This window comes from Psammomys obesus, unplaced genomic scaffold, assembly GCF_907164565.1.
Source record: "Psammomys obesus unplaced genomic scaffold, mPsaObe1.curated_primary_1811, whole genome shotgun sequence".
Taxonomy (NCBI): domain Eukaryota; kingdom Metazoa; phylum Chordata; class Mammalia; order Rodentia; family Muridae; genus Psammomys; species Psammomys obesus.
In genome coordinates this window covers 12,115,870-12,135,297 of record NW_026596034.1, presented here as the reverse complement: position 1 = coordinate 12,135,297, position 19,428 = coordinate 12,115,870, and the positions used below count along the sequence as shown (strand labels likewise).

At 44.7% G+C, this 19,428-nt stretch overlaps 1 pseudogene; it reads right to left on the bottom strand.

Annotated features, from left to right (window-relative positions):
* The window catches only part of LOC129686852 (core histone macro-H2A.2-like), a 17,716-nt pseudogene extending 501 nt beyond the window's left edge, over positions 1–17,215 (bottom strand).
* Between the last annotated feature and the right edge of the window lie 2,213 nt (positions 17,216–19,428).

The following is a 19,428-nucleotide window of genomic DNA, read 5'->3' as shown; positions in this document are numbered from 1 at the left end:
AAAAAAAAAAAAAAAAAAAAAACAACAAAAACTGACTGGTAGGGACAAAGAGTGGCTCCAAACTGTGATGCTGAGCCGTTTCCAGAGGGAGTTTATATATATAAGTTATTTAGTTTTTTATTTTATGTGCATTAGTGTGAAGGTGTCAAATCCCTTGGAAGTGGTGTTATCAATGGTTGTGAGCTGCCATGTCGGTGCTTGGGTTGAACCCAGGTCCTTTGGAAAAGCAGACAGTGCTCTTAACCACTGAGCCATCTCTCCAGCCACTCCAGGGGGAGTTTTTAAAGGGGAAAAATAATAATAAATAACCAAGCAGGAAGAACCAATTCTATTCTAGGTATATCATGTTTAGCCAAACAAAAAGAATCAATTCTTGTTTCAAGTATACTGTCCCTAGGTAGCTAGACAGAGCAATTTAAACTGATTGGCTGGGATTTAGGGTAGGGGAACTTTTGGGGACTTTCCAGCTTTTCAAGAGAAAGGAGCATAGCAGGATGTTGCGGTTTTACTCTAACAGAACATACACGTATCTTTAACTCAAGCAGAACATGCATTTATCATCTATCATTTTATTCTAACCAGCAAGCACTGAATTAGTGAGTTGTAAGTAAAAGCTATTCTTCTGTCAGGCAGGTAGAGACTGAGAAGTTGAACTCAACTTTACCTTATGAGCAAAAGAAGCAGACTAAAGATCAAAATCACTTCAGTTATGCTGAAGACAAAAGCAGGTGTTAACAAAGGAGCTACAGTTATGCCAACAACTAAAGAAAAAAATAAAATAAAATAAAATAATAAAAAAGGTATCAACAGAGAGCCTATAGTTATGCAAAAAAGTTTAAGTAGGCTACCAGTTTTCTTTCTAGCTGTCATTTGGATTGGACATCTTAAATGACCATGACTCGGTGGCCTTGGATTTCTTACCACCATCACCCCCTTGCCTGATCAGGTCTTCCTTCCTGTTTTTCTCTGGGGGTGAAGTGAGTGAGGATCGTTTCTAACTTGCCTTCGGTGTCTTGCTTTTTGGACAGCAGTTTGGGGTGAATTCTAGGCCCAACACCCCCACTAGTGATGGTCAGTCCTTTCAGCAGCTGGTGGAACTCCCCATCGTTGGCAATAGCCAGCACGATGTGTGTGAGAGCTATCCGGACCTTCGTGTCCCTCACAGCATTCCCAGCCAATTCTAGGATTTCTGCTGCCAGGTACTCAATGGCTCACCAATGCTGACCCAGTACTTAAATGTCCCTTTTCTCAAATACCGCATCAACCGCCCTACTGGAAAGATAACCCCAGCCCTGACTGACCAGGACAGCTTGTACAATTTCTTCTTCCCACTCAAACCTGACACCTTGCCTCAGTTTCCTCTCCACTTGCTAACACAGTGGCCTCCTGACACACAGTAATTCAGAGATTTAGTCCATTACCATCATGGCAGGAAACATGGCAGCACACAGTCAGGCAAGGAGAGGTCTGGAGAGGTCGCTGAGAATTCTATACCCGGAGTGGCAGGCAACAGGGAGAGCTAGGTGACGCTTCATGAGTGCTGAGATTAAAAGTGTGCACAGATACACTCAGATCTTAACAACCAAAAACATGTATTTTTGCTATGGCACCTAGAGCCTGGCACATTATTAAGCCCACACTCTGTCGATGAGCATAGCCCCAGCTGTAGGAGATTTATTATCTTATAAGCTAGGGGCTCACAATACAGGCATGCTGGACTCTCAGAATCATCCGGCTCAGCTTCCTAGGTGCCAAGAATACAGTAGATGGGGAAGAGTGCCAGGAAATGCTGTCTTCTGGACCTACACTGATGTTATAGATGACTTCCCTCGGAGCCAAACAACGGCTATCTTGAGGCAATTCAGCTGTGCTCTCTTGCAAAAGATTACCCCGGCCAGGCTAGTTGATTCTGTGCATGCTCTCAGAGCAGGGTAGGGGGTTCAGGAAACCCTCGATCGAGGTAGCCGAAGCTGGTCTCGAACTCAGGTGTGCATGGGGATTTCGTATGGAGGGATTCCATGAGAACAAAGCACCAGGCGTGTGGCCTGCTGTCTGACTCAGAAGCACTCACTACGCTTTAGCTGTGGCTCTCAGCTAGCTGCATCTCTCCTGAACACTCCTCAGAAAAGGTAGCTATCAAGTCCCTCCTCCTCCCCCCATTAAGTGCTCTTCCTCAGCTCTTGAGTCCAGGCTGCCATTGTGATGCTCCTTATGGATCAAATGCAGCAGAAGTGGTGCTGTTTCTGGCCCTCTCCTTTGAGAACCCTTCGAGCAACTCCCACTTGCTCCCTCCTAAAGCTGTTTACCTCCCTGGAAGGAAAATTGAACTGACTAGTGGGGGGAGCCATCCTGGGCTGCACCGGGAAACACTGTCTCAAAAATCTGCAGGCAAGCTGGGTTAAGGGAGTACAGGCTTAAAGTCTCAGCACGTGGGAGCTGAGGGTGGGGAGTGGGGAAGGAGTTCAAGACCAACCTTAGCTACATAGTGAGTTCCAGGCTGTCCAGCCACGCCTTTTTTTTTTTTTTTTTTTAAATAAGGTCTCACATACCACAGGGTAGCTTGGAACTCACTATGTAACAGAGGCTAGCCTTGAAGAGAAATGGAGAAGGAATGGACTGGGAAGGAGGGGAGGTGGAGGGTGAGGGACTTGGAGGGGAGGAGGGATGGAAAACTTCCATCAGGATGTAAAATAAATAAAAATTTTAAATTAAGAAAAAAATCTAAGAAGAGAGAAAGAGCCCGTGTCAGGGTTTGGATGCAGAGAGTTGCACCCAGGCTTGAGCGTTGGAGCACCTGGTCCTCAGATGGTGAAACTGTCTTAGAGTTATGAAACCTCCGGCAGGGAAGCCACTGGTTGGTGGAGGTGGGTCTCTGGGAGCAGGCCTTTGGGGGGCTCTATTTCAGCCTAAGCTCTCTGCTTCCTGGCCTACCAAGATATAAACAATAAGCAAGGCTCACGTGGTCAGAGTCACCCATGTGACTCTTTAGGAAAGCACCTAAAACACTACTGAAGTGATGAGACCCTACCAACGAGATGGCCGTGTGTGGGGCTACGGAGATGTGGGACAGGAGCCGCAGCAGTCTTCCGGTTGAACACATCTGCAGCTGAACACATCTACTCAAGAGAGCACAGCGCATCAGCTGGGTGTGTAGCTCAACGCTGAGTGCTTGTGTGGCACTCATGAGGCCCTGCGTTCTGTCTCCAGGACTCCATAAGCTCGGTGTGGTGGTGCATGCCTGTAATCCCAGAACCTAGGAGATAGAGCCAGAAGGACTGGAAGTTCAAAGTCATCCTCAGCCACACAGTAAGGTTAGGCCCAGCCTGGGGTAAATGAGACACTCTTTAAAAGTGAAAGAAGAAGAAAAAAGAGAAGGACCACATAAGAAAATCAGCCTCTCAACTAAACATTAAAATGCCCACAGTCAGCCTGCACAGCTATGGCAGTCATTAATTGCTGTATAGACTTCTAAATATCTACTTTCTTTTCTTTAAAGGCAGGAGCTCCTTTATGACAAAGACCACATCAAATCAAATTATTCTACTGTCAATACCTAGCCCAGGGTCTGTATATATTTGCATTAGTGGAGCAGAGTTTATGAGTGAAACATGAGAACACAAAGCTCTTGAACAAATGCTTTCCTGTCTCCATTCGCGAATCCTAAACGCACAAAGTTAAAACCCAGAACAGGCAGACAACAATGTAACAACAGGAGCAAGGTGAATTCCTTCTTTGAAAAAAAGAATCAAAACTCAACCTCTTGAATTCCTTATGTTTCCAAAACATTCTTGAAGCCTATCAACTTCTAAAACAGAGCTAACCCGGGTAACCTAAAATGGGAAGTGGAGAAACTGGATCAAGATGAGACTGCAGAGGGAGACAGATGGGTGATAATGGCTGCAGGGAGCCTACATCTCCCTACCCTTTCGTCCATCTGCTCAGCATCTGCCTTAGCTGTGCCGAGCTGGGTCTGTGAGCATCAGAAGAGCCTCCTTTATACCACTCCTGCAGGATGACAGAAAATGCACCGAAGACTGTGCCATGTCTGTTAGGACCACACTCAGTCCCTGTAAGCCACGGGCCATGTTCACATCAGGAAGCCTCAAAAGAAAACTTCTCTGGCTGCTTTTTTTTTTTTTCCTCATCCTCAAACAATTTCCTGAACCATCTTCCTCTTACTTTTGATTTTTCACATTTCTGCTGTTTAGAATCTCTCATGTGCATCCACAGACTCCTAATAGCCAACCCTAGTAAGGGTCAGATGTGGTCATCAATTTTCACTTTTTTCATCATGGGAAAAATCACATCCTCCCAGGAAACTGGATTTCTTTGTTGCTGTTGTTTCAAGACAGGGTTTCTCTGTGTAACCCTGGCTGTCCTGGGACTCACCCCATAAACCAGGCCTGCCTCTGCCTCCCCAATGCTAGGATTAAAGGAGTGGGCCACCACCACCCTTCAGATTCCTGAAGTCTATATATTCTCTCTGCCAGTCTTTGCTGCACTTCTCCGATTTTGCTGAATTCTTGTCCCTGGTTTGATTTATATAAATTACGTATGGGTGGGTCTTGCAATGTAGCCCTGACTGGTCTGGAACTTCACATTTATGGAGAGCCACCTACCTCTGCTTCCTAAGTACTGGGATCAAAGGTGGTCAGCGCTATGAATACTAGTAAAGTGTTTTTAACTGTGTGTGTGTGTGTGTGTGTGTGTGTGTGTGTGTGTGTGTGAATACAGGTAGCCTCAGAGGCCAGAAGATGACCTGGGACCCAGTCCTATCAATGCTATCATAAATAATGAAGTTTCATTCTTTTTTTTTTTTTTTTTTCTGGATGGAAAGTGTCCCCCTGCAAGACTTTTTTTTTTTTTTTTAATCATATAGAGTGAGGCATGGTGGTGCACACCTTTAGTCCCAGCACTTGGAAGGCAGAGTCAGGAGATCTCTGTGAGTTCAAGGCCAGCATGGCCTACAATAGTGAGTTCCAAGACATACAGGGTTAGGTAGAGAAACCCTGTCTCAAAATAAACAAACAATAATAACCCATAAAGGTTTATACAGAAATAATGTGATATAAACTTAACAGCTGACACAAAAGGTTTGGAGGTCATTTTTCTTTTCTACTTTGCTACCGATCTTACTGAGCTATGATTCAAATACCACACAAAGTTTTCTCATTTAAAGTTTGAAGCTCACCTAATTCAAGATGGGGGTGGCGGCAGACACCTGAGGGGCTGTGGGGACACCCCGAAGAGCCTGAGAGACCCACAGAGGCTTCAGGGGGCGGAGGATGAATCTGCAGAGCTCGAAGTTTCTCTGGCACAACTAAGAACATCTCATGGGAAGAAGCTTTTAAAGATGGTTTCATGGAATTGAAAAAAACCAGAAAAAGGTGAAGGAGAGAAGCTGAACTAGAGACAGTGGTGACAGACATGGGCGCGTGGCCTCAGCAGACAAAGGAGCACGTCTTTGTTGACTAGGGCCAGTTCTTGGTCCTCCAGAAGGCTAGGGCCACCACTGGACCCGCCTCACCCAGCTGTCACCTACTGGGCCCTGCCTGCCCCATGGAGCCTCCCCTCTGCTGCCACTTGAGCTGCCTGCCATGCTGCAGGTAGGGACGCGGGTGTGCTGTCCTGGCAGGGTGACCACAGCTGAGGAAAGCGTGGTATACAGCAGCCCGGAGCCGGAGCAGGTCCTGCCTCCAAAGACACGGCCCCAAAGCACCATCAACCTGACTCTGAGCAACAGAGTCGTTCACTCTCTGAATTAAGCCTCCTCCGTGGTCGGCACTGCCTGCAGGCCATGTTGATGGCTGTGATCAGGGCTGCTGCTGAAGACCATATTGATGTCCCTGTTGCCGCTGGAGGCCATAGTCTGTGCCACTGCCTGAGGCTATGCTGATGTGCGTGAGAGCTGCAGCTGCCAGCTGCTACAGGCAAAGGAAGCCAACTCATAACTGAGAATGAGAGACATTGAACACTTCTGTGACAACCTCTCCCTCGCCCTCCCCATAAAAGAAACAATCCAAACAGAAAGCCATAGAAGAGAGTCCTTTAAAATTGTGGTGAAGATGCTCTTCACAGTTAACGGCTTCTGGTGAAGAAGCGGGGTGATGGAGGGGAGAGGGTGGGGGAACGGCCCTCAATTGGGGCTGGCCGCTGGGAATTTGACCATAGGAAACACAAATTGAACTTTGTGTATTTGGGAAGTTGGGGGTACCAGTGTGGGAGGACATACCTGAGAAGAATTGGAAGTGAGTGTGCTCGGGGCACATTGTATGAAATTCCCAAATAATTAATAAAAGTATTATGATGGGGAAAAAAATAAAGTTCACAACTCAAGCTGGGAATAGCTCAGGGATGAGCTCTCTTTGCCTAGGTTCAATCCTCATACCATAAACGATAATAACTATAATAACGATCGTGTACAATTTAAATGCTTTAGCTTAGTCACAAATTTAAGACATACATCGTTGGAGGCCAGCCTGGGCTGTAAGACTCCCCCGCTGAGAAAGCAGATGCTCAGCCCTGCAACCTAAAGCAGGACCACAAGATGGCAGCATCTACATATAGATGCTACAAACCGAGCAGGCAGGCACGCCTAAGGAAACCCGAAAAGGCCACCTTAATAGCCACCTCTTGCGGGTGGGGTGGTGTTCGGTGCTGAGAGCGTCTCCTAACGAAGATAAAAAGGAGACCCACTGCAGCTGCACACATTCCTATCCCCATTCACCTGGAAATCCCGTTAGTTGAAACACTTCTTTAAGGTTTATTTTTAATTCTGTGGGAGTGGGTAGGGGTACGTGCACAAGAGTGCCTGCCAAGGCCGGAAGAGGATGTGCGAGTCCCTAGGGCTAGAGTTATAGCAGGTTATGACCTGACCAATGTGGGTACTGAGAACAGAATCCCGGTCCTCTTCAAGGGCAGCGCGCCTCGAGCTCCCTCCCGCCCCTATAATAGGCCACACCGGTAGAGAAGTACGGCTCTCTCTGTCTCGGCGCTGAGGATCCAACCCAGGGTCTCGGTCATTCCTAGCAGCTGCTCCAACACTGAGCTACAGCCTCCAAGAGTAGCTATTTCAGGCACACGCACACACCACTGTAACCGGATTTTTTTGGCTATTCTATTGGATTCTTTTTCCTACCTCCCTACACCACCCCTATCCCTTCCAACCTCCCAACACTAGATAGGAGAGAAAGGATAGAGGGTGAACGGTGGAGGTTGGGGGGACACACACAGATCTCTTTAGACTACTTCCTGCTGATTAGGGGCATTGAGTTCTTTGGGGCAAGTCAGTCTTCGTCATCGTCAGAATGTCTCCAACTAGCAACCAGCAATCCAGCAAACAGCAAAAGCAATCAGCAACCAGAAAAGGCAGCAGCAGGGACCAAGAATAGGGGGATCAGTAGTGCCTCTCTTGGGCCTCTGGCATCTTTTATACCTTCTGAAGAGTCCAAAGAATTCCAAATGTAGAAGTAACCCGGGTGTGGTGGCACACACCTCCTACTCTAGGAGGCTGAGACAGGAAGATCACAAGTTCAAAACCAGCCTGGACAATGAGACCCTGTCTCAGAATAAAATTTGTGACTGGGAATAGAAATATAGTTCAGTAGTGGGGGGAGGGGGCTAGGCAACCAATTCATGAAGTATCAGTTGAACCCCAAACATTACATAAAGAAAAAGACATGGGAGATATTGGATGTTGGAGGGGTCCTGCTGTTTGAGGTTATGGTTCTCCCAGACTGGACAGCCATTCTGGGCTAAGGTGGGAGACTGCCTCTTTCCAGAAGGACCTCCTGCTCTCTGCTGATTTCATCTGGAGAGTGTCTTTAGACACTGACACCTCTAACCACATTTGACATGTGGCCTTTGACGCAGCTGCCTGCTAGCTCTCCACTCCCTGTGCCTACGGGATAATTAAGTGTTGTGTTTCTGCTCATGTGGTAGGAGAGTGCTGTTTAATGCAAACCAAGCCTCCTTGAAGTGCCTAGTTCTAACCAATTAGGTACACCCATCCTTGGAGCCCCCGCCCCCACTCCCCATGCCGGTATACAGCCTTTGTTCTCTGGAATTAAAGTTGAACCAGCCCCCTGCAGTGGTTTCTGGGATGTGTGATCCCTGCACAGTGCTCGCTGGCCATTCCAGGCACACTGCTTGGCTCATCCCCCTCCTGACTTCCTGTGCTGGTGGGAGACAGCCCCCAGGCGGGAGGAAAACCACAATTGGACATTAAGTAACACTTTCAGTAGGACTGTCGCCTCCTGTGTCAGCCAGAGTGCCAAGGGGACGGGGATAGCCCACGTGCCAGCACTAGGAGGAAACTTCAGTGAACGCAGAGCTGGTGTGTGCTCAGCCAGTCTTGTCCCTGGCACTGCAACCCTGACCTAATCTTGTCTCTTTGGGAACTTGACTCTCGGTGCCGCTCAATCCCCATTGTCATCCCAGGTGCTAGGAAAGCAGCCAGGGCAAGCCCACACAAGCCCGAGACTGTCCTGGCATATTCATGTTCTCTCCCCCACCCCCATGGGGTCTCACGTAGCCCAGGCTGGCCTTAAACTCACAGTGTATCCAAAGATAACCTTAAACCACTAACCCTCCTTCCTCCCAAGTGCTGAGAGCATAAGCATGTGCTGCCATCTTGGCCTGTCCCGCTATTTCTGCAGGACTGGAAAAACAAGAATATCCAGTTCCCTGGAAAGAGCTGGGAGTTGGTTGTTATTTCTATTAGTTCAGGACCTGTCCCTTTAAAATGCTAGTCACTCTGAGTGGCAAGATCTTACAGCCTGAGGTAACCAAGTCACGATCCTCCACTGACTCTCTCTCCCTCTCTGCCTCTCTCTCTCCCTCTCTGTCTCTCTCTCTCTTTCTCCTTCTCTCTCTCTCTCCAAGGTTGCAGTTTTCATTGAGTCCTCACTGCTGCCAGGGTTTACTCTGCGGCTGCTCCAGTCATTCCTGCTCCTGTAAACAACCTCTTACCCCTATTCCTGTTATAACCCCAAGCAGTCACCAGGTTTGGACCCTGCTGGAAATAATGGGGGGAGGGATGCATCTCCCCAGGAGAAAATTTCTCATACAACCAGTGTTAGGAAACGTGCGAATGTACAGGTTACATGCGGGTTCACAAATCACGCCACAAGATCGGTTCCACGTGGGAGGTTTATTAGGGGAAGGGGGGAGAAGGAAGCAGAGACAGAGAAAAGAAGAGAGAGAGAGAGGGAGAGAGGGGAGAAGAGAGGAGGAGAGAGAGAATCAGGGAGCAGAAGAGGAAGAAGAGAGAGAGGGAGCAGAAGAGAGAGAAGAGAGAGATGGAGCAGAAGAGGAAGAAGAGGGGGGGAGGGTTCCAGTTCTCTTATAGGGTGATCAAGGGCATGCACAGGTAATTCCAGGTGGTCAGGGTGTCTTTACAAATGCCTGATAACCGGTCTATCAGGTCCCTTGGAGCTGGCCATAGAAGTGCCTGCTTACTGATCCCAACAACCAGCTCTGACAGAGAATTCTTTCTTGACTTACGTTACTTCTGACCATTATAATCAGCAAGTCAACACATGCTTAAGTTTCACTAGCGAAAGATTAAAGTTCAAGACTAGGGAGATAGCTCAGCGGTTAGGAGCCCTGGCTTCTCTTCCAAAGGATCTAGGTTCAATTCCCAGCACCCACATGGCAGCTCACAACTGTCCGTAACTCCATTTTCAGGGGATCCAACACCCTCACATAGACAAACATGCAGGCAAAACACCAGTGTACATTAAGTGAGTAAATAAAGAAAAGAAAAAGATTAAAGTTCAAACAGGGTCTCATGAAACTGTCCAGGCTGGACTTAAACTCAACAGGTCACCCAGGAGGCCTTGATTTCCCAATCCTCCTGCCTCAACATCCAGAGTAGCTGGAATTACAGGCACGTACCACCACACTTAGCTTATGATGACCTTTTTTCTTTTTCTTTTTCTTTTTTTTTTTTTTTTTTTTTTTTTTAGATAGGGTCTCACTATGTAGCTGTAGCTGGCCTGGGTGCTTTGTAGATGAAGCTAGCCTCAAACTCACAAAGATCCACCTGCTATCTCCTAAATGCCAGGATTAAAGGCATGCCCAGCTTTATTATGACAATGAAGATGGGTTTTGTTGATAAAAGGAAAGAGGTCAGAATGACCAGGGGTCCATGCCAAACATACCCAGGGCTCTCGGCTAGCTCCTACGCCATAAGCTTAAGAAAAGGTGTGTTCCAGACAACAAGGTACCTGGTCCCACGTACACAGGCTGTTCTAGTCTTCTTTCTGGCTTAGTCATCTATTGGAAGCCAGTGAATAAAAGATTCACAGACAAAGATTAACCCTGGCATAAGGGAAAGCACAGTTCTGTCTCACAATGTAATCTCTGGTGAGGATAGCATTCAGTTTTGTTTTGTTTTTTTTTTAAGTTTTTCAAGACAAGGTTTCTCTATACAGCCCTGCCTGTCCTAGAACTCACTCTGTAAACCAGGCCTCTAACTCACAGAGATCGGCCTACCTCTGCCTCCTGGGTGCTGAGATTAAAGGCATGCGCCATCACCACCTAGCAATACAGTGACTAGAACATTACCAGCCTCTGGCTAAAGATAAAAATCTGAAGTCTTTGCTTCTAAACTGCCTGACCTGTATCTCTTGTTCTCATCAAAATCTGGGAAAGGAGTAAGGCCACAACTGAAGAGCATAGGCATGGTTAATTGCTATCTTAAAATATTTGGGTATAAAAGAAACACTGTATCTAAGTAGCAGCCTTCACAGCAAATATTAGTTGTGCTGGAAATTTTTTAAATTTTATTTTATGTGTATGAGTGTTTCACCTGCATATATATATATATATATATATATATATATATATATATATATATGTGCACCCCAGTCATGCCTGGAGCCCACTGAGATCAGAAGAAGGCTCTGGATCCCCTGAACTAGAGCTAAAGATGGTTGGGAGCCACCTACGGGTGCTGGGAACTGGATTGTCTGTGAGAGCAGGAAGCGCTTTTGAACACTGAGCCATCTCTCCAACCTCTGTGCTGGAAGTTTTATTTTTCTACTTGAGAGGCTTCAACCAAACTCCTTTTCTTCCCACGGTCCTGTAATATTCCCAACTTTCCTACCCTATGCCCACCGCTTCACTGGGCTGAAGAGAGGTTGACCATTGTGTCAGTGAGTGTGTGGCGTGGAGCAAAGCTGTTCCCCTGGCAGCTGGGTAGTGTCACAGTGTGGAAACCAGGAGCTAACACTGAGATGTTGCAAACAAGCAAAAAACAAAAAACGGAATTTTGCAGTTATTTTTATGATCATAGGAAAGATACCTGTTATGGGTTTGTGGTCAGACATGTTATGAGTTTATGGTCAGACAGTTAACATACATGAAACATTTTATGATCAGTCAGTTCTTGGAACAACAGAAATAATTTACAATATGTAATTCATAGATAATTGAGGAAGAACAAATCAAAACAAACAAAAAACAAGTTGGCCTCTAGCAAGTGACATGATCAAAGTCAAAGTCTAATATTGTTTAACTAAAAAGAAAAATGGAGTCAGCTGTCCTTTAACAAGCAGAGAGAGACAAAAGGAGGGAGAAGCTAGAGCAAGAAGCATCCTTTGAAGCCATAGCCCCAGTGACCTTCTCCCTTCAGTTATACCCCATATCCTACTTCCTGCCACTTCCAAACAGTGTGGTCGGCTATGAGCCCATAGTGGCCAGTGCCCCATGAGCCACAGGAGCGGCATACCCTGGCTTTGTAGGCTTCTGAAATGACTTCCTCATAATCACATCTCAGTAGTACTGCCTCTGAACACAGCGTTGGTGGCCAAACCTGTATTCGTGAGCCTCTGTGTGGCTTGTCCTTCCTGTCTAAACCATAATGTTTATGGTTTAGAGTCAATGAAGGAGGCCTTTAGGAACTTATCTCTAGGTAGCCGGGGGATTCCTGGAAACAGGGTTCCCAGTTCGAAACCTAGGTGGCAGTGGCAAACTGGAGCTAATTGAATAAATAAGACAGGAGAAAAAGAATATCGCCAGGGACCGGTGTTCCTTCCCAAGTAAGCATCCCAGACATCCTTCAGATTCATGACCTTCATAAACACAGAGAGAGAGAGAGAGAGAGAGAGAGAGACTCTTGTCACTGGTGTTTACCCCACAAGTCCATTGGCTGATTTCTTTCCCCATTGTTTCCACATGCCCAAGATCAAATCATTCATCTATTACACTTCCATTTCTGTACTATTGTCTGGAGCGAAGTCTTATGTCTCAGCAGTTATCTACTGCTGCACAACAAACCCTCTAACATTTTGTAACTCAACACTAAGATCTTCCATTTGACCTGGACTCACCTGAGAACTGTTCTGGAAACAGTTCACTGAGGATCCATTGCCGTCCACTAGCTCCCCTGAAGTGAAGAGCCAATGGCCTTGCAGGCCAGCAGCTGGTCCTATGTCCCTGGGATGCGTCTCTCCTCCTTTGTGTTGTCGAATGCTCTGGAAAACCAGGTAGAGTGAATTTCCACCACGTTGGGCTTAGATCAGGGCAGCATTGAAAGAAGATGAAAGAGGGTGTTTCCAGACACAGGGCCCGGCTTAGCACCGACACAGCATCGTGCCTGCTCCACATTATATTGATCAAAGTCAGCCACAAGGTTTACCTAGATCCAAGGAATGGGGGTGGGGAACAGGCAAAATGGTGTGACAGCACAAGATCTCGTAGAGATTCCTCCATCTTATATTCTCGGTGAGGCCATTTCAGATTTAACTAGAATCTAATCTGCTTAATGAAGAATCCCATGGAAAATTACCCAACCCCATTCTAGGAACCAAACATCAGGATGCCCTAGCTAACTTAGTTTTTGTTAAAACTACCTGTTTTTAGGAACCTCCTCCAGACAGCTGCTTATCTTAGCTTCTGTTAAGACTGCTTGCTTCACCAGGCAGGGTGGGGCACGTCTTTAATCCCAGCACTTGGGAGACAGAGACAGGCAGATCTCTGTGTGTTCAAGGCCAGCCTGGTCTATAAAGCACCATCATTTCTTTAAAATGCAAAGAATAGGCATTGGCACTGGCACACGCCTTTAATCCGGGCACTCAGAAAACAGAGGCCAGTGGATCTCTGAGTTCCAGGCCAGCCTGGTCTACAGAGTGAGTTACAGTACAGGCAGGGCTACACAGAGGAATCCTATCTTGAAACAGCACCCCCTACTGACTCACAAAAGGAAAAGAATCCACCTGAGTTATACAGGTCTGAGATCAATCATGCTACAGTGTAGATTCATCTCTCATTTTTCTAGCCAATACTTATTGCTACAGCTACAGTAGAAAGTACCTTTGTTTACCCCACCGGTCCATTGGCTGATTTCTTTCCCCATTGTTTCCACATGCCCAAGATCAAATCATTCATCTATTACGCTTCCATTTCTGTACTATTGTCTGGAGCGAAGTCTTATGTCTCTGCAGTTTGTGCCTTCTGAACAGAAGACATGTTTGAAAAGCAAACTGCCTTGGCAACCAAAGACAGCAGATTTTGCCTGAGGGATTTGGAGGTATCCCTCTCCAGAGTTGTCTCAGCACTGTAAAAAAAATAAACCTTCCCCTCTCCCTCCCTCGGAGGATATTGGTTAATATTTCAAGGTAATGAGTAATCTCTCCAGGGTGTGAGAGGAGACGTGCAGATCAACAGTTTCTTAATTTCAACTTTGCACCCAAATATGATCACTTTTAAGCCATAATTTTCTACACCTTCTCTCCATAGGCTCATAGCCACCTCATAGTGCAAAATGTGCTCAGCCCGATTTCAAAAGTTCTCATAGTCTTTAACAGTTCCTACACTGTCTCTAAGTATAGGTGTCCAACCTCCCGAGTGAGTTCCCATACATGCAAGAGCAAGTTACACACTTCCAGCACACAATAGCAATACTGGAGATGGCCAAGGTTGTTTGCTGTTCAAATGGGAATGGATACAAACAGAGCAAGGAAATACAGGACCAAAGCAAGACCGAAACCATGCAGGCAAAACACTCAGTCTTTCCTTTGCATGGGGGACCCCACTGCATTCCCAGCCAGCATTGGCTAGCCTGTACAATGTCCTGGCTGCTGTGCAGCTGTGACTCATCAATCTTTGTTGTTGCCCCAAGGATCCTGTGTCTTCTGGTACTATTGGGGATATAAAACTGAAACATGATTACTGGTAAGCTTCTTGGCCCATTGACAACCTCTGGTTTGCTGTTTTATTAAGTGGATAATAACAGAGCTGACTCATCAGCATCCTCATCAAAACCATGTGAAATATGCATAGAAAGTTTGGAGCTCTCATTTCTCCCTCATTGTGCCCTGACAGCTCATTAATTTATTAGCGACACAGCAGGGACAAGGAAGGGATTTAGCACTTGGGTTCTATCTAGAAATCTAAGCTTGAATCAGACATGTGACCTAAAGCACATGAGATCTCATTTGGAGCCTTTGTTCTCTCATTTTTAAAATCAGAATATTGGAAGAGCCTTACTGGGGAGAAGGGAGTCATGTCTTTAATTCCAGCACTGGAGAGGCAAACACAGGCGGTGTTGTAACCTGCTTAAACTCTATAGCTCCTCTTTAGTTCTTAGCAAAACTATGGCACCTCTGTTAACACCTGCTGTAGCGTTTAGCATATCAGAAGCCATTTTGCATCCAAGTTTCCATTTTGATTAATTCTATATGGTTTCATTTCTCAAACTTTCTATACTTTGTTACTGGGACACTCTATGACGTCCCCCGACTGCAAAACCAATCAAATTAAAGGTCGGTTAGAAATGCTTTGTCTAAAAAAAGAAAAAGAAAGGAAGGAAGAAAGAAAAAAGAAAGAAAGAAAGAAAGAAAGAAAGAAAGAAAGAAAGAAAGAAAGAAAGAAAGAAAGGCTTTGTCTAGTTAGCCAAAATGATGTACAGTTGCTTCTTACACCTGGGTACCTGGTTGCGTTTTTGTGACCTGGTTATTACCTAGTTGCAGACTATTTCCTGCAACTGGTTAGTTTTGTTACCTGGTTAAAGTTTTTTGTACAAAAAAACAAAAAACAAAAAACAATCTGCCTTAGCAGTAGACCAGGTCCTGACCAGTCGGTTTCTGTTTAACATTCAATAAACCACTGCTGATGTGACTCTGGTGTCTGAGTGGTGAGTTAGCGGCTATTCCTGAACACAACAGTGGATCTCTGTGAGTAAGCCCGGCCTGGTCTACAAACCAAGTTCCAGGACTGCCAGAACTACACAGAGAAACCCTATCTCAAAAAGAAAGGAAGGATGGAAGGAAAAAAGGAAGGAAGGAAGGAAGGAAGGAAGGAAGGAAGGAAGGAAGGAAGGAAGGAAGTCCATTCCAACATAAGACCCATGAGATTATTCTTATAGCAGAAACATTTAATGGACACCAGAGTCTGAATCCAAGACATTTACATCTTAAAGCTCGCCATAGAAAAGGATAATGGAGAGAACAGGGGATATAAGTTAGTTGATAAAGTACTTTCTACAAAAGCATGAAGACCCAAGCTCAGTCTTCAGAACTGACAGACATGGGACCATATCTGTATCTGGGTAGATACAAGATAAACTAAAAAAAAAAAAAAGGGGGGGGGGCTAAGAAAAAAATCAGGAAAACAACATTCTTCACAATAGCCACAAATAATATACAACATAAAATATCATGGGTAATTCTAACCAAGCAAGTGAAAGATATATATATATATATATAACAACTTAAGTCTTTGAAGAAGGAAAATAGAAAAATATCCGAAGATGAAAAGATCTCCCATGCTGATGGAACAATAGGATCAATATAATGAAAATAGCCATCTTGCCAAAAGCAATCTACAGATTCAACACAATCCCCATAAAAATTCTAACACAATACTTTACAGATCCTGAAAGAACAATAGTCAACTTCATATAGTAAAACAAAAAAACCCAGAATAGAAAAAAAAAAAAAAACAAAAAAAAAACCAATCCTATACAATAAAAGAAAATCCTCGTGGTATTGGCATAAAAGCAGACAGGTGAATTGATGGAATTGAATCTAGAATGCAGACATAAATTTATATACCTATGAATACCTGAGTTTTGGTAAAGAAGCCAGAAACATACAATGGAAAAAAGAAAGCATCTTCAACATATGGTGCTGGTCTAGCTGGATGTCTGCATATATATCTTTATATATATAAATGTATGCAAATAGATCCATATCTACCACCCTGAATAAAACTCAAGTCCAAGTGGATCAAAAAGATCAACATAAAACCAGAAATACTGAATCTGATATAAGAGAAAGTGGGAAATAGCCTTGAACACATTAGCACAAGAGACAACTTTCTGAACAGAAACCAATTAGCATAGGCACTAAGATCAATAATTACTGAGGCCTCATGAAACTGAAAAGCTTTTGTGAAGCAAAGGACAGCACCAATAGGACAAAATGGCAGCCCAGAGAATGGCAAAAGATCTTCACCAACTCCACATCTAATAGAGGATTAGTATCCAAAATATATAAAGAACTCAAGAAACTAGACATCAACAAACTAAATAATCTAATTTTTTAAAATGAGGTACTGTTGCCTTTGCTACTTTGTGGGTTTCTTTCTCTCTCATCCACTCTTCTCCACTCATATTCCATCCTTCTAAAATCCCCCAACACTAAGTAAGAAAAGAAAAGAGCTAGGGAGAAGAGGGGGCAACAATACTTTAGACTACTTCCTTCAGATTAGGGGCATTGAGTTACTGGAGGCAAGTTTGATTTTTACCATCAGGATATTCAGTTTCTTCTCCTAGTCTCTTTGGGCATGACAACTTGACAAACAGCAACAAAGAAGTATATTGAGATGTTATAAACATACATTTTTAATGAACTAAACACTTTTCAGAGCAGTGGCCACGGTTTTCAGGAGACCTCTCCTGCTCAGTTCTAATATTCATGAGTTTTCTTGGTATCCACAGTTTTTCACTTCCTGTAGAAACACAAGCAAACTCTCATTCCCAAAACAAAACTTTCAAAGATTTCCATTCTAATGTTAAAACATCTATCCAGAGCCTTTAATATCTTAGTAAATGAGGAGATCCTTTTCCAGGACTCCTCAAATTTGTCAAAGCTCTTAAAGTCCCTAAGCAACATTGTTCTATAGTAGCATCATCAAATCAAATTTGTTCTTTAGGGTCAGAGTACCACCCTTTACCAAGCAACTGATCTTTGACAACATTCATCCCCATGATGTATTTTGCTGTTCAGTATTAAAGGATTCCTTCCTCCACCATGTTATCCGCTGTAAGTGATGTCCAGCCTCTAGCACAGCTATTACCAGCCCCTTACAGTCTTAGGGAATAATTCTATTTTGAGTAGCTCAGTTACTTAGGATTTGTTTTACATACGGTGGATGCATGCCATAGGAAATCATGGCCTCTCTTAAAATGTCTTAGATCTATTATTTATAGGAAGCCACCCTATTTTGTCATGGTCATAATTCACACCATTACCAGGCATGTGCTTTATTATTACTAGGAAAACCTATGGTGATTTTTGCAATCTCAGACCCACTATTTCTGTATTTCTGGTTGCACAGTTGGTTCAAGATTAACCCTTTCTTTCAAAACAGGCTTTTCCCACTTTTCTTTAACCCTGTTGCCCTGCAGGGTCCTCCTCCTCTTCCCTGCCATACACCCAGCTCCTCACCTCACCCAGGGACTGGTAACTGAAAGGGTGTAGCAGCAGGTGGGGCCACAATCTGCCTTCTAGCACAGTTTGTTTCCCTCTTTCCTCCCGGGGAAAACCCCCACTCTCTTGCTCAGTCACTGGGTCTGAGCCTTCTATTTCTCCCTTTTCCAGCACTACTCACTTTCCAAGTACTTCCGCTTCCACCTGCAACCTCTCCAGTTGCACAGCCAGCTCTGCAACCCTTTCAGGAAAGAAACAGCAGAGTGAATCCTTTTGTTTTCCTATTTCAGCTTTTATTTTTTGTTTCTCAAGTGCCTCCATTTCCACCCTCAATTTTTCCGACCGCTCAACCATTCTCCCATCCTTTTCTGAGACAGAATATAGAAAGAGGAAAGATAAAAAACTGAAAATATCCTCTGGGAGCAAAGGAGGGAATAGCTCAGCAGTAGCAGCCATGATAAACCTTGTCTTGAAACAAAACATCCATCCCTTCTTTCCCTGCCATTTCCCCTACATCATTTGAAACCAGATTTCTCATTCTGCCTAGCCCCATATTGAGTGCCACTTGTAGCTGGACTTTTGGCTACTTTGTGGGTTCCTTCCTCTCTCTTCCACCCTTTCTAATCTTCCAACACTAGGTAGGATAGAAAAAAGGTTAGAGAGGAAGGGGGACATTGCAATCATTAGACTACTTCCGGCTGATTAAGGGTGTCGAATTCCACTGGGGCATGTTTGATCTTCATCATCAGCATATTCAGTTTCTTCTGCTCCTCTCTTAGGGCACAAACGCTTGACAAACAACAACCAACCACAACAATAGCAACCAGCAACCAGTAGTAGCAGCAGAAGCAGCAGCAGGAGGAGAAGGAGCCAGCAGCTTCCGCCACCCCTCTCAGGACTCTCGAATTTATATACCCTCTCAAGAGTCCCCGGAACTCCATGTGTCATACACTTGCAGAAACTATCTGCAGCTGGCAAAATTGTGCCTCTACCAGCGCACAAGACAAATCACAGATTTGTGATTGTCAGATTGTCAGATTGTCAGCTGCGGTGGACAATCTGAAGCAGCCCCATAACCTGGGATTAAAAAACATATTTCCATAATATTTCTGTATTTTTAAAGAAGCCAAAATTAATTTTTACTATAGGTACAGATCTAAACAGAATTATCAATAGAGGAATCTCAAATCACCAAGAAAAACTTAAAGAAATGTCCAATATCCATAGCCATCAAGGAAATGCAAATCAAACAACTTTGAGATTCCATCTTATACCTGTCAGAATGGCTAAGATCAAAAACACAAGTTATAGGTCATGCTGGAGAGGATGTGAAGCAAGGGGAACCCTCCTCCATTGCTGGTGGTAATGCAAACTTGTACAGTCACTTTGCAAACCAATACGGCAGTTTTTCAGAAAATTGAAAATCAATCTACTTCAAGAACCAGCTGCCGGAGCCCACCAGCAGATTCGAACAGTTCCTGAATGCGGAATGGGGACTGAAAGAAGATTTAAAAATCAACACACTACACATGGGATCTGTTCAAAAGGGCTGCCAGTAGAAACTGTCACACCAGTTTATTCCACAAGCCCTTTTTATAGTCAGAGCAAAGCATCTCAATGCAATGAAGGAGTTCATCGAGAGGTCAAACTTGTTTACCTCAACCACTTGTCTGTGTGATCCTCACACAAACAAAAGGAAATGAACTTGGCAAAACATCCTGCCTATCCCTGTCTCCAGTTGAAGGCCAGAGTGAAAACAAGCAGCTCTCCA